General features: G+C 37.3%; 1 protein-coding gene across 2 annotated transcripts in view; it reads left to right on the plus strand.

The window, feature by feature from the left end:
- LOC120628692 (tip elongation aberrant protein 1-like) overlaps positions 1-15,481 on the plus strand; it is a 30,883-nt gene that overhangs the window by 8,870 nt on the left and 6,532 nt on the right. The window lies entirely within an intron of this gene.

Below are 15,481 nucleotides of genomic sequence, written 5' to 3' on the forward strand. Positions count from 1 at the left end.
TGTCAAGACACGACCGATATTGTAAAGAGCTATGATAACCTAATATCCCCTTCCTCTTCCCTTTCGGGGGAACCGAGTTCGATTCCTGGAAAGTTTATCTTACGTTTTCAGTGTTATATTGTGCGTTTTAAGAAATTAAATATGACTTGCTTTAACGGTGAAGAAACCTGCTTGAGAGTTCTCCATAATTCTCTCAAAAGCGTTGTTTGCTGATGAATACTGAGACAACTCTTCTGGTATAAGTTAATGATCTAAAACTAATTTTGACTCTCAATAAATTACTAAATTTTTACGAATTCAACGAACTCAAATAGACTTTTTATTTCGTTGCTCGAACCTACTAATTTGCATAGGACGAGAAGAACATGTGTCTTAACTAAACTTAAGCCATATAATTAAGTTAATGTAGATTGTGACAGTTTTTCTATACATCGAAAACCTACCTTCCATCAATCTCCAAAAGGAAAAGAAGAATATAAATGCTTTTCAAGTAAAGTTTTGAAGTAATATTTTAATTTTTCTTAAGAATCTCGTTAGCATCCCTGTGTATCTTTTCCTACAGATATACAGAACATATGAATTGTACGTTTTAGATTCAATTTAGTTTATTTTTGTTCCTAAAGAGTTAAAAAGTATACATATATTTACCCTTAATCCTTCTTTAGTTTTAAAAATGAGGTCTCGTTTGATGGCACACCGGCTTCTTTGTGAAAAATTGCTATATTTTCCTATTCTACCTTCCCCAAAAAAAACAGTTGGCAGACGTAGACACGTAGACATATTTCCGCGCTGGGGGACTGATATTTACCGAAAAATTGAATGGAACAAGGGTGGATAATATTTAACATCAGTCACACTTGGCTGCCCTTCGAAAAACCCAGAAGGGAAATATAAAGAACTAAAGGTACCTACATGCGTTTACTGTACCAATACTACTTTTATATTAAAAAAGTCGCACAATAGTTGGCAGCATTGTTCTTTTTATAATAGACGCGGAAAGTAATTATTTGATGCACGTTTTGCTCAGCTATAGATAGAGTAACATTAACTTAATCATGTAATACATCATTATGTTTGTGGTAGTAAATAAAGCTTTTTGAACCAAAGGCTACAACCTGCTGACTCAGTACAACGTGCATATTAACAATTAGGGTAGCAAACAGCTATGGGGTGAGCCATTACCTGGGTATGTTTGTACTTACGAGTATAAATAACGAAAACATCATTATCATTATCATTGTCAAGCCATTAGCAGCTTACTACAGGGCACGGATCTCCGAATGAGAAAGTTTAAGCCGTAGTTCACCAGGCTGACCAAGTATGGGTTGGTGGGCTTCACACTCTCTTCCCTGCCACTGTCAGGTATGCAGGGTTCCTCAAAATTTCTTCCTTCTCCGATAAAGAACCAAAATTTATTCGCTTGTTAATCACACATAGCTAAGAAAAGTTAGAGGGATTGAAATAGGTCGCCTCGATAGTAATGCCGGATTTCTAACTACCATCACAACTATCAACGCTTACAACGGAGCAAAATGAATTAAATTATAATTTAAGTTCTTTTTCTCGTCATAACGTCATAACCTCGGCTGAGGGCCGTGACCATCTATGCCAGCTTTACTTATTATGGATCGCCAAGCGGAAAGATCTTGAGCCTTGGATATTCGCGCGGGTGCATTTACAAATGCTGTCGATGTAACGGATCGGTCTAACTCTTCCTCTGCTTCTCTTAGCCTCCACTCGGCCCCTTATAACAAGGCGTTCTACACAATCAGGCCTTTTCCTTGCCAAGTGGCCAAAAAGTGAGAGCAGTCTTTAAGCACATAGACGTAGACGATCTTCAGGATATACATGTTTTTACGACGCGCAGTCCATGCGACATCTAACGTTTTGCGCCAGCACCAAGTTTCGGACGCAAATTCAATTCTGGGGAGGATACGAGATTTTAGGATTCAGGTTTCTGAGTCGTATGAAATTATGGAAAAAATCAGTTATCGCATTAGTTTCACGTTTGTCTTGAAGTAAATAAGTAATTTAAATATTTCTTACGTACACATCATCCGATTCAAATTTAACAACTATTTAGGAAAACCAACCGAGTACAATGTAACATGGGAGTTATTAGAAATGACAACGCTTTCGTCTGTACTCTTTAATACAAAGTAGTAAAAAATTATAAAGATAAAAGTAAGGTTACATCTAAGAGCTACTGCCGATAATCTTATAGATGATTAGTAGCTATAGATCAACTAACATGATTCATCTGCCGATAAACATAACATGGATGAAATGAAGGGCAGCTGGACATGATTTATTAATTCCGCCACGTTTCACCTCCCCTGACCCGACAGGTGAATTTCAATTTCAATCTGCCGCTTTGCAAATTGCTTCGACAGCGTCGAGGGTTGTAGATACGAATATATTTTCAACTTGTTTTGCGATTCGTCGTATAGCAAACAGCTGGGTCTGCTAACTTTATATTATCTATGTATTATGCTTTTTGCAGAGTTGGCAACAGTGATGCATTGATGAAATTGTTATCACATCGTAGTTATGCGTCTAAGTCATCGTATAGGCGTCTAATCACCATTCGCAAATCAGCTTCACGTGAATAAACATGAGTTTATGAAGGTAAACCTATCTTAACCTTGTATATCGGTTGTTATTCCTGCTGATTTTTCAAGGCGCCCCCAGGCCTTATGGGGGATTGTAGAACCTTTCTCATTACGTAATACCTATTATGTAACGTAGGAATGTTACTTATTTTTTATTATTTGCACGGAGACTTATTCAGATTATGATGATCTTAGATGAAGCGGTGATAGCCAAGTGGGAAGGACTTCGATTTAACTTTCGGGGGACCGAGTTCGAAAACGCAAATCTAACTTTTCCATTTTATGTGTCTTTTCCAAATAAAATATCACTTTTTTCAATGGTGAAGGAAAACATCGTGAGGAAACCCGCATGCCCGAGAGTTCTCCATAATTCTGGGAGGAGACCCGTGCCTTGTAGTGGGTCGGTAATGGGTTGATAAAGATGATGATGATCTTAGATCCAATTTTTGTAGCTAACAATCTTTACACTGGTTGAAACGCTAAACGCATTGCTTAATGACTTAGAAACATTGCGATAGACCTCATTTTTGGAATCTCAGGAAGATGTATAAGAAGTCAAGCGTGACTCTATAAAATTATAATTATCCTTGGTTTTGTTTTTCGAATCTTTTACTTAAGCATTTATGTTAAAGAACAAATAGATACATACATACATTTAATAATGAATGAACTGTTACCTGAAACTGTATGGATTTATAAGATGAATGAATACACTCTTATTGTACCCCACACACAGAAAATTTAAAAAAATATAATTTTAAATTAAAAAAAATAACTTTACCGATGATGATTAAACGGCATGATTTCTTTGGTAGATTCCCAAGATGGAGCATACTTACATAAGTATGCATAATCACATACTTTTTTTTTTTGTCTATAACTTCAAAATCTTTGAAACAAAAACTATTTTTGGTATCCTTTCAGTTTGTAACAAACACAAATAACGATACAACGAAGTAGCGGAGTCGTAAAACTCCCATTAAACAAGTAGTTAAGCTGTTAATAAGCTTCAGCCGTAAATGTGTTACGTGGCTCATGTGGCTGAAGGATCGTGGGCACATGGTCCAGTGCAGACTGCGGCGCCGGCATAGACGCGATAATTACATTTCCCCACCCTGTGACGAGCCTCCCCCACTCCACCACCCAGTCGGATAGGTACATCTGTTGTTAATATGATTTTATCAATTTCACTCCAGCTTCGATCGCAATATTGGATAGAAGCAGGCGTTACTTTGAGGAAATCCATGATATGAAAAATATGTATGGTGTTATTTATAATTTATTCAATCCTTACACTCTACACCAAAACCATCTTCGGCAATGTACCCTCTATGCACGTTTCACTTCGAAACCGGAGCATCTTCAGGAGATGTTGACTAAACAATTAAGTCAACATCATCGTTCGGTACATTGCCGAAGCTCTGTTTGGTGTGGAGTATAAGGATTGAAGAAATTACGAATTACACCATACAGATTCTCCTGCTTTTCGCGGAGTTTAGCTAATTAAGCTTAATTTTCATTATCGATCGTAATTCCAAATCCACCAAGGCAATCCGATTTTTATATTAACGTAAAAAAAGTAAAGAAAAAAAAACAAATAGTTAAACATAATAAAAATGCAGTAACAGGGATTGTTCTAGACCTTGTACATAATATTTGGGGATTTGTTAACGTGCTAAACACGTTAAAAATCCGTGAACGGAGTGCTATGAAGTGAATACGCGATTATTACAAGCCACCGAACTCGGGCTTAGGTATATTTACCTTTTACCTTTATATTACAAAGTAGCTACCTCAAGGCCACTCAATTATCCAGGTGTAGTACCTGGTAGTACCTAGTCAAGGCACAGAAGGAAATTTACAAAATCCACGTTTACGTTGTAGTCGTAGTAACGACGATATTTCAAATATAACTTGCAAGATATCTGTGGCATGCGAGGTATATACTCGTACATATAAACCGATAACTTAAAAGGTCATACAAAATTGCTATCTAACATCGCCAGACTTACGTATATTCGAAATACATTAATGACAATGTTATAGAGGATTTAGTATCGTCAAGAAAATTTGCAAGGCATCAACAGCGAAACATTGCACAAACGGTTTACCAACCACATTGTCGGAGTTTTCATTAAATACTGAACTTTTCACTATTATATAGCTATTATAGCAAAACAAAAAAGGCAAAGCTACTGATATCGAAACTATATTCATATTGCACAAAAGAGCTGTACGATCAATATATAAACTTAAATCACGCGAATCCCTCCGTGAGAAATTTAAAGAAATAGGTATACTTACTGCAGCTTCACAATATATTTACAATAATATAGTATTTGTAAGACAACATATTAGTCTTGATAAACAAAAAGTGGATATAAACAGTCGACTTACAAGAAATGGTCATAAATTAGTGACATCTGCATATCGTCTGCGAAAGGTGCAGAAGTCATTTGTGGGATTGAGTTTAAGCTTTGATAATATGATTCCTAAGGTAATTTTGGACCTAGCAATGCATAAATTTAAAGAATATGTTAAAACACATTTATTACAGCGAGGTATAAATGTGTTTTAACATATTCTTTAAATTACAATACAATTAATTAATTTCTTAATGACAAGGTTGCTTGGAAGCATCCGGCTCCGCTTTCATCACTCACAAGATAGAAAAATGATTGTTAAAATGTTAACTTGTGATGTTGGAAAAGAGCAACTGCTGAGTTTCTTGCCGGCTTCTTCTTGGTAGAATCTGCCTTCCGAACCGGTGGTAGAGTCACTACAAACAGACAGACTTTACGTTTCAAAAGTGCTTATATTAGGCCTACTTGAAATACATGTTTTTTGAATTTTATACAGCTATACTACCGCACTGTTTTCGGACGTTTGGTTGCTCTGAATAACATACCAATGCGCAATGGACCATTTTGAAACAGCCTGCCCGTCCATTACTCCAAATGCTCATACAGTCACCTTCACCTGGAAAGCACTTACACTGGCAAGCTCTGCTTCACGCGAATCAAATCCTGGGCTAAAGAAACCCGTGCCCCTGACCGGGCTAACACGCCACATTTGTGAAGACACATGACCTGATACATCATCGACAAGGTTGGGTTTGGAAGCAAACCACTCCTTTCATTTCTCACACGATAAAATCTGCCTTTCGGACCGCTGGTAAAGTCACAAAACAGATAGACTTGACGTTTAGATTTCTTCACACAGGCAGATGAACAAGTACGACAGTACTTTCATGGACGTCTGCGCTCTGAAAAATAGGTACGTTGTTAACTTGCCAATCTAAATTTTGGAAAATGAATTTAACTGTAATCACAGCTTCACCTGTTATACCCTAATTTAATCTTCATTACATGTGACTACTTGATTCTTTTAATGCCGATTGCTAGGGGAGTTCACTGGATGAGCGCAAACAGAGTGCAAACCTCGAAGGTGCTAAATTACGGGCAAGTGGCGGGGCTTGTCGACTGACAGACAGACATGTTGCGTAACACTAACACGGGGAAATAGAGGGTCGTTCACCCTCTCCTATAGGGCTAGGCTACCATACGCGTTATAGCTGCCAAAATACACTCTATGTCAACATTTCAAAGCATAGTTTTTAATAACCTAGAAATATGTAACCCCCAAAAGGGAATCTCAACTTAGTTTAGGTAAATATGATCGTTATATTTTTGCGTGTTAGGTTGATTATTGATTGTAAATGGTTTTTTTTATAATTTCCGCTTGGTAAATGTTTAAACCATAGTCAACAGACAACAGCATTGTTGAACGGGGGATTTCTAGGTAAGTGCTTTAATAAATAAAATGTGTAACGTCCGAATCATGAGTTAGGGTTTTTAGTTACCTATACAAAAATCCTATAGAGAAAAACGCTTTCAGTTTTTCCGTTATTTCCAATTTTCCTAACAAGTTATATTTTTATTTCATTAAAAACCTCACTCGTACAAATAAACGATACATATTTTATGATTTAGCGGTACTTACACAGTTCATAAAATGTGAGCCAGACGTTTCAATTATGAATATTTCTCCTCACATCCGGCGACACATTTTCTTCTAAGATGAAAACGGTACCGAATGAAAACTGTTGTTCCTAACTTCCATAGCTATGTATATACAGCTGCAAGTTGCAACCACAAGTCCTGGCCTGGTTTCACATATTTTTGGAGACTAGTTTTTGTTTCTAAAGATTGTGGATGTGTCGATCGATTTCCGAACGGGCGGCAGATCGGTTATTGATTATTTCTGAATTTTCTCTGGTCTGGTCTGAAGCTTTCGACCGTGGCTTGTAACCACCCTACCGAAAAGGACGCGCCGCTAAGCGACATAGCATTCCGGAACGCTGTAGAAACCATAGAAACATGAGTTTAATATACTTGTCACACCTAGAATAGGTTTGCCCGTTACGATCTTAGACTACATTAACCACCACCATTCAAGATGAATATTAAAAAGAAATATATAAAGCTGAAGATTTTGTTCGGTCGGACGCATCTCAGGAACTACTGAATTATTTTTGTGTTGGATAGTCCATTTTATCTCGGAAGGCTATAAACTATAATATAACAGCACGTTAAAACAGGAATAAATATTCCTTCCGAAGTGTGCGATGCACAAAAGGTTAATGTTACGCCAAAACCATGCCAAAAAAATGTTTGCGGAGTTGTTCCTTGGGGCAAGTTCAAAATGATGAGTGACATCACCAGTAAAACTGTTTGTGTTATGAACATGATTGTTTTTCAGTGTCTGGGTGTTTATCTGTATATTATAAGTTTTTATGTGTATTATATTCATAAAAATATTCAACAGCTATCTTAGTGCCCATAACACAAGCTCAGCTTACTTTGGGGCTAGATGGCGATGTGTGTATTGCCGTAGTATATATAAAACTATACAAAATCTAAGTTGGTATCTTATGATGTTTAACCCGGGCAAGCTTGGAAAAGTTTGTAATTCATTATCACTATTATCAGCTTATCATCAGGATACATAAATAAAACCACCACGACGCCGCAATGTGGGTTGCTGGTCTTATGTAAGGTAATCTGGCTTTTATATAACGATTATGTAATATTTGATATAGACGACTCAACTCCTTCACTGAAACCCGGTGGAAAGTTCGAACTTACAAGGTCCAGCCATATTGTTATCGACTGGAAAAATAGAAATATGTTATGCAATCTTATGTTTTGAATTTTTATTCCACTAAGTACAAGTTAGCACGTGCAGTCTCACCTGCTGGTAAGTGATGGCTAAGATGGTATGAGGCTAACCTTTAAGGGGTATGGCAATTGTTAGCCAAAATCAGTTACTAGTCGTTTAGAGGCACGTCTTTGCTGGTTGGGTGATAACTAACCACGGCCGAAGCCTTCCACAAGAACAGATCAGTATAATTAACTATGTAAGACAGTCAGTACAGTATATATATTTGTGCAGCTGAACACTTACTATAGAAGACAATCAGGGATAAATTAGTCATTAAAATTAATTGCTTAAAATATAATATTTCTGTCATGAAATAAAATATAATTCTTAAATTATTGTGACAGATAACGGCCTCTACAATGTCTTTCTATCTGTCTTGGCGACATGCCTTGCGATTTCATAGCTTCGACTTTTTTTTTAATATGTTCGTCGCTCTATATTTGAATTTAATGAACGCACATTCATGGTTGCTTCTCATTAAATCTAGTAAGTGACGTACGTAATTGTAATAAAGTGCGTATCAGTTCCCCCGCGTTGTGATCTGCTCCGTAGACAGGGTGCTAAGTACAATCTACGGTTAAATCCAATTTGCCACCCCGACAACGTGTCCCCACTGAGCGAGAGCAAGCGATCAAGTTTTGTATTTCATCCCACGGACAAGTTGGCGACGCGGAGGGAGAAATGCATTATTGATGGCACGATCTGTAAAGAACTGACTGAATGCAATGCAAAATGTGTTTTTTACCCCCTGTCAAATGTAGCCGCTGCACTGTCGAAAATTATGATTATTCCTACTTTATATTTACTTCTTTAGTGGTGTCGTAAGAGGGTTTCACAGTCAATTATTCAACTTGAAATTATGGCTTCTGTCGTAATTGTTTTTAGTATCTACCTACTAGTGTCAACCGGCTTCTACTGGCTGTTTCGTGGCCTCTTTTATATTTTAATCTTTGCGAGGTGTGGGTATGAATACCTCCAGGCCAGCGCAGTTATTCGTCATCAATAAGCATGACGAGTCATTACAAACACTAATAAAACGCTTGTAAGCTTTAAAATGTGTTTTCGTACGCAATCTATCACGATATCAATTATCATTTTAGCAAAGCTTTTTGTAGACGAGCCGCCGCAGCCTCTCTTTTCGGTACATGAACATAACACTAAATTTAGGCTCGACTTCACTATCGGGTGGCCGAGTTCGAATCCCAGCACGTGCCTCTAACTTGTCTAAGTTATGTTTGTATGTAATAAAAAAAAAAAAAATTGACTTTGACTTTATGTGCGTTTTAAGCATAATTAAAATATCACTTGCTTCAACGATGAAAGAAAACATCGTGAGGAAACCTGCATGCCTGGGAGTTCTACATAATGTTCTCAAAGGTGTGTGGAGTCCACCAATCCGGACTAGACCAGCATGGTGGACTTTGGCCTTAACCCCTTCTCATTGTGGGAGAAGTGGGCCCGGTAATGGGTTCATGTAACTTAACTTTACAGAATGACTGACTGAATTCATCTGCGTTACCCTTTCGAGTGTACACGCGTGATTTAATAATGTTGTGTTATTGCGTAAACAATACATATTTATGCGAGAGCTCTTCATCAGATCTATATAATATTTAGAAACCTGTTTCGTACAAAAAATTAATTTTGTAAATCCGTCTAACGTCCTCTGTTTTGAAGGAAATCTGTTATAAAAAGGTGGATTAATATGTGAAATGAGTAAAAATGCCAACTGTCGCCGGCGTGTAATGAGAGGGCGACATTCAGCGTTCAATGGCGTCGCCTGAATGCTGTACCTACTGATGTAACGACGCAGGTTGTGTGGCTGCGAATGGCATCTATTCATGCTTGTAATATGAATGCAAATGCAAGCACGGCACGTTTGTTGGAGCGCGGCGTTGTCCCATTTTTTGCCAAAATAAATGTGAACACAAAAATACGCGCACTGAAATTCGAAAGCTGAAGCTTCGGTACCATTGGATTTGTGTAGATTTTGGTATAAAGCAAGTAATGTTTTTGTAACTATCGTGTACTGAAATTGGTTTTGTTAGGTAGTAGTAGTTATTGACTGAATACAAAACTTTCTAAACGTAAATAAAATTGGTGTAGGGCGTGTCAGTAACATCAGGTACGTAGGTACACTGGCAACAAGATGCCAATTAAAAAAAAATATATAAAGCAACTATCAAAACCGCATGCATTTTTTTAAGCCGAGTTGTGATTTCAAAAGCGGTTAAGGTCCTCAATTAAACTCTCAGCCGCGCAGCCAGGCTACGAGGGGGAGAGTAGATAATCGCCTCCCCCTACACGAGGGGGTCCTCGCCCCCTGCAGCAAGGATCTGGTTCTGAGCGGGGGGGGTTTGGGTTCCCCGTCGAATGCATCCGGAATGAAATGGACGCGGTCAAGACTACAATAGGCATTATTTTGCTGCAAATTGCCCAGCTAAAGAGAAGTATTATGTAGAAACTGTACTGTTATTTTTATCCCACAATATAATTTTTATTGTTTTAATATTGTCTCGGATATAAAAATCAAGAAATAACCTTTTTGCTGTAAAGCTGCCATTATAATCCGTCACCCCATTACTCCTTAAATTCAAACATTCTGGTTGTCACTGCGTAAAGTAAAATAAAGCAAATCCCTTTTCCAACCAGCCTTGTATATTATAAATTATTGTTACTCCCTCCTATGAGACCAGACCATTGCCCAGCAGTTGCGCATTCATTAAGCTATTGATAACGCACATTCAATGCTGAAGTAGTAAAATGACGCCATGTCCATGTTTTCCATTTTAATGGAAAATATGAAATCACAAATTGTGTATTCCAAGTAGACTTACCTACATAACTTATAACTTCACTAGCTGTTGCTGCGACTTCGTCTGCGTTTGATTTTGTTTTTTGATGTGGCATTCAATTTAATAATAGAATAAAGTATTCAGTCTCGCTCATGCTTCAATGAGGGGTTTGCTGTTGGCCGCCGAGGAGTTCTGTCCTCTATCTCCAACCATATTCATCAGATCTACATAAAGTTTGGGCAAAATTAAACACATATTATAACCTCTATAGTACAAAAATAATTATTAAAATCGGTTATAATTGGTCGGAGTTATGGTGTAAAGTCGTTAAACACCCCCTCCCCCCGTTCATCCCCTCTCCCAAAGGAACCGAGCTTACAGTCGGGATAAAAAGTATCCTATATTACTTCGAACACTTCCAAGAATATGTGTACAGTGTTTTATGAGGATCGGTAAAGAAGTTGTTGCGTGAAAACGTAACAAACAAACTTACATTCACATTTATAATATTAGTAGAGATAGGGAAGTAGGGATAGGGATAATATCAGTCATCAGTCTATAACAGTCCACTGCTGCAGGGACTAAAGGCCTCTCACAATTAGCAGGTTTGCCTGTAATCACCAAGCTGTAGGTAATCGCAGGAGATGGTAGTAGCAGCACAGAGGACGCTGCAGGCCTTTCTCCTTAAACGCCTCGTGCGCTACTCGTGGGACTCTTCCCACGAGTATCGTACGAGGCGAGCGAGAGAGAGCATTAAAGCGTCTAATCAATAAGTGACTAGTGACTCTGCCACCGATTCAGAGAGTCGAAGATGAAGACAAAACCGAGAAGAATATGACAAAAAAGCCGTTTCTGTTTACAATTTTTACAGTCTATATCAGTGTTCTATCTTGTATGCCCACAACGGGAAATATAAGACGAGTTGTCTGTTTTCTCTACTATGGTAAAACCGGAAATCCGGTGTTGCACCTCTATAGCCGAGTCGCGTGATTGCTGTTTATCCCTTGTTTTCTGTCGTGGACTCGTTTGGGAGCCCATTAATAGCTTGCTAGCTGTAGTATGTTATACCAGCTATTTATTGCGGCTTCGCTCGTGGTGATGTAGCTGGCCCCTTTTATAAGTAATTTTTCCATACCTCGGGAACAGTAGGTACTATTTATCTCCATGTATCCTCCTGACAACGTGAACGCAAAATTTCATGAAGTCAAAGTCAAATATTTCTTTATTCAAATAGGCACATAGATGGCACTTTTGATGCGTACATTACATGTTAAATATGACATAGAAGTGAGTTTATGGCGGTAACTAAATTCGTCAACTTTGAACTAAAGCTACGAGGGTTCCAAACGCGCCCTGGTCTAATACGTCTTTTTTTGTTATCACCATCTCGTATTGTCATTTAAAACTATTAAAGAAGCAGCCTGGTTAGAGCAATAATTTACAAGCATTTTAATCGTTGACGTACTCCTATGATTCAACATTTGAGTAGTTAACGTGAAAGCGTAACACATACAACCTACAAATCTTACATGCATTTATAATATTAACAAGCTGATAGGGTTCTAAGTCCGTGTTCATTAAGGTTACTTCACAAATCCCGTTGGAACTGTTTGTTTATCTGTCATAAAAAACATATGTTACTCCGTCCTTTCAACTAACTCAAAAAAATTCAAGCTCAAAAATCAAGTTAATAGATTGCTTAGGTAGTGCGTGAAGTAAAAACAAACAAACAAACACACTTTCGCATTTAGAATATTATTAAGGATTAGGATTGTATGGCCAGTCTACTCTCTGTCCCACTGCTGGTCACCGGCCTCGTCTTCCGAGACACAAGACAGAGATGAGAGAGAGGGATGTAGATTTAAGACCCACCACGCTATGCTCCAATGCTTACAAATTCGTGGTCAAAAATGTGTGTCGTGTTGCCACAGAGTTTAAAATAAATTCTAGGCATGTTAAGCATGAATAATATTACCCTTTCCACCACGCAGCACGAAGCTTGTGCTGAAAGTGTGTAGAAGGTACCTAACTACCTATATAGGAAAATATTTCATGGGTTACATTTAAATGTACGAGTAGAAGTATTTATTTACCTTTATCTTTACCTGCAGACCTACTAACATTAGGAATTTTGTAAATTTTTGTTTAATCGCGATAATCTCAAGAATTATAATAACGAGCCGATTCGAAATTATTTTTACTTAAATAACCCGATTCAGAGGCTATATTAAATCATATTACGACCCAGACTAAAGAACGAAACCGTAGCGCAAGCCAGTAAGAGTTATATTACACAAATTAAGATATTCAAATAAATTTCACATCAACAACAGTTCTTTCCAAAAATCATTCGAGACATATTTTTAAATTAGATTTTTATATGGGCCAAAAGAGTACCTATTGTTATCAGGGTTTCGAATTTATGAGATACTTAGGCACTTCTACTGAGTCCCGTCGTCCCGTCGATCCATGCAACTGGGTCGAAATATCGACAAATACAAAAATGTTATCGTGGTATTTACCCAACTATACTTTTGAAATGTTGATTAACCACAATCTTAGTTTAAAATCTTTAATTAATGTTAGAATTCTTACATTATCCTTCGTGGCATTTGCTGTAATTTTTGAAAATTAATCAATATGGCGGCTGTATGTCGCCATATTTAATTACAAATATAATAGATATATTAGATAGATAAAGATAACATGGATGATAAGAAAAACTCTGGAATAAATTTTTATCACTTCGCAGTTCGCAGTCACCTATTGAGTTGTTAGTGACAATTTTTTATGGTTATAAACAAAATAAATTATGGCTTGTTGCAGGCCTATTCTTTTACATAGGCTCGATTGGAAACCTCTTATTCATCAAATTCGAAAAATTATTAGCTAATGTTAGCTCATTATCATGGATGCATTTATAAAATGCTGATTACGTGCATATATCTACCCACGACTAAATTTTCAAAATGTGGCCACAGTTTGTCGACTGTGGGCCCCGAACGCAAAAGTAAAACAACGCAACATCCGACCCCATAACGTTGTTGTTTTAATACGGAAGGGTGAGTTCTGCTGATTGTAATACGCGATACCTACCTGCTTGTACAAAGTACAAACACGATCTCGACTACTAAGACTTTTAGTGTTTGCTCGCAACTTTGGCCGCGTACGATTTATTTTCGGAGGTGAATTGAAACACCTGTATCGTACCTTTGATGTATCTAGAACAATAAGCAGCTTTTTCCTCTTCCTGTATACCGAATCCTATTATTTTAAAAGTGGTTTCAAAATTGGTTTATCAATCAATCCATTTTTATTTTGCTGGCATATGTTGTTTACATAGGTTTTAATTAATTTTTTTATAAGTGTCGCATATCCTGTTAAGATTAGCGTGCAAGAATATGTCGTTTATCATTATTATTCAATTAGGTAAGTCTGGAAAAACCGGCAAACAGATAGACGGACAAAAAAAACCTGACTTTGGATTGAACTATTATTATAAATTAATCATATGGATACTTTAATGGTTAGAAATAGGCAACTGTCGATATCACAGATACTACAGAATTCAAATGTATATACCTAATGTATGTATACCTTTATATGCCAAAGATAAACTGAGTTGGCGAAATTCTATATAGAGATCCATCCTTGCATACTACATATGATATAGTATAGTTTGATCCCAGGATAACTGACAGTTCCAGTGGAATTTAAAAGAAAAGAAAATAAAGCTAAATAATTCGCGGACAACAGCAAGTAATATAATATAAGAAACTTGAGATAAAACAATGAAATGTTTAATATCGATCTGCCCCAGTTCCCGTAGCACAGAGTAATAATTTATTACTCTATCCTAGATACACATCCCGGAACTTGGCACCGACTCCGAACCCGGCCAGCTGAATACCGTATTGTGTAACTTCACAAACAGGTTAAGACAAAACACAAAATGTTAAAACATAAGACAAGCCAGGGGCGGTCTTTCAGTCATTGTATGATGGTTTTGTTGGCGTTGATACCACCACTGCCATCGATTACCAACAATGCGTTTTAAATTAACAAAAAATATATTTGAACAAAAGGTACGTTGCATTGTCGCTCGTCGGTTGCAATAAAAAACTTGTAATTAAAACATTTTTTTTAATTCATGGAAGCATAAAAAAATTAATTAAAATATAGCCTAGATCATCTAGGTGTTTTATATTTATCAAATAATTTGCTCTTCGCAATTTCATAATTCAGCTTCTGGGCTGGTACTGGAAAATATTGTCACGTTTCTTGTTAACTACGTCCTAACAATTTTTAAATATTTATACGGGCCGTCTCAGCCTTGCACAAATGATTGGTTAGCTACTTGAGACCGTCCCCTCAGACAACACGAAACACATCGTCAATAAGCAGTAGTTACGGAAGGGATGAAAGGCGCAGCGACGAGCCCTGAGGGACCCCGGACCCGGAGACGTTCCTTTTATTTCTCGTAAAAACTCCCTAAAGGCACTCGTGACAAAGGGGAAGCCCAGAGGGGTATAATGCATTTCTTTTATGGGATGGCCTTTGAAGAAAGAAAGCGTGATTATTACAAAACGGAACACGGTGCACTCTGTCAAAAGCTTGCGGGAAAGTCATATAGTGCAATAGGAACGGATTATTGGGGCGGAAAAATGTAAGGTAGCGATTATTTGCTTGGCAACTCGCGTAGTAGTAGTAAAAACTATAATTTGAATAGATGGCAATAGTTGTGCCAACCGTGATCAAAAATCAATAAGTTCTGGTTTATAGCACACATATAACAAATACAAATATATCTATTTGTATTTGTTATCTATTTGTAGTCGTTGTCCGTTTAAT

The sequence above is a fragment of the Pararge aegeria genome, chromosome 13 (assembly GCF_905163445.1).
Source record: "Pararge aegeria chromosome 13, ilParAegt1.1, whole genome shotgun sequence".
Lineage (NCBI taxonomy): Eukaryota > Metazoa > Arthropoda > Insecta > Lepidoptera > Nymphalidae > Pararge > Pararge aegeria.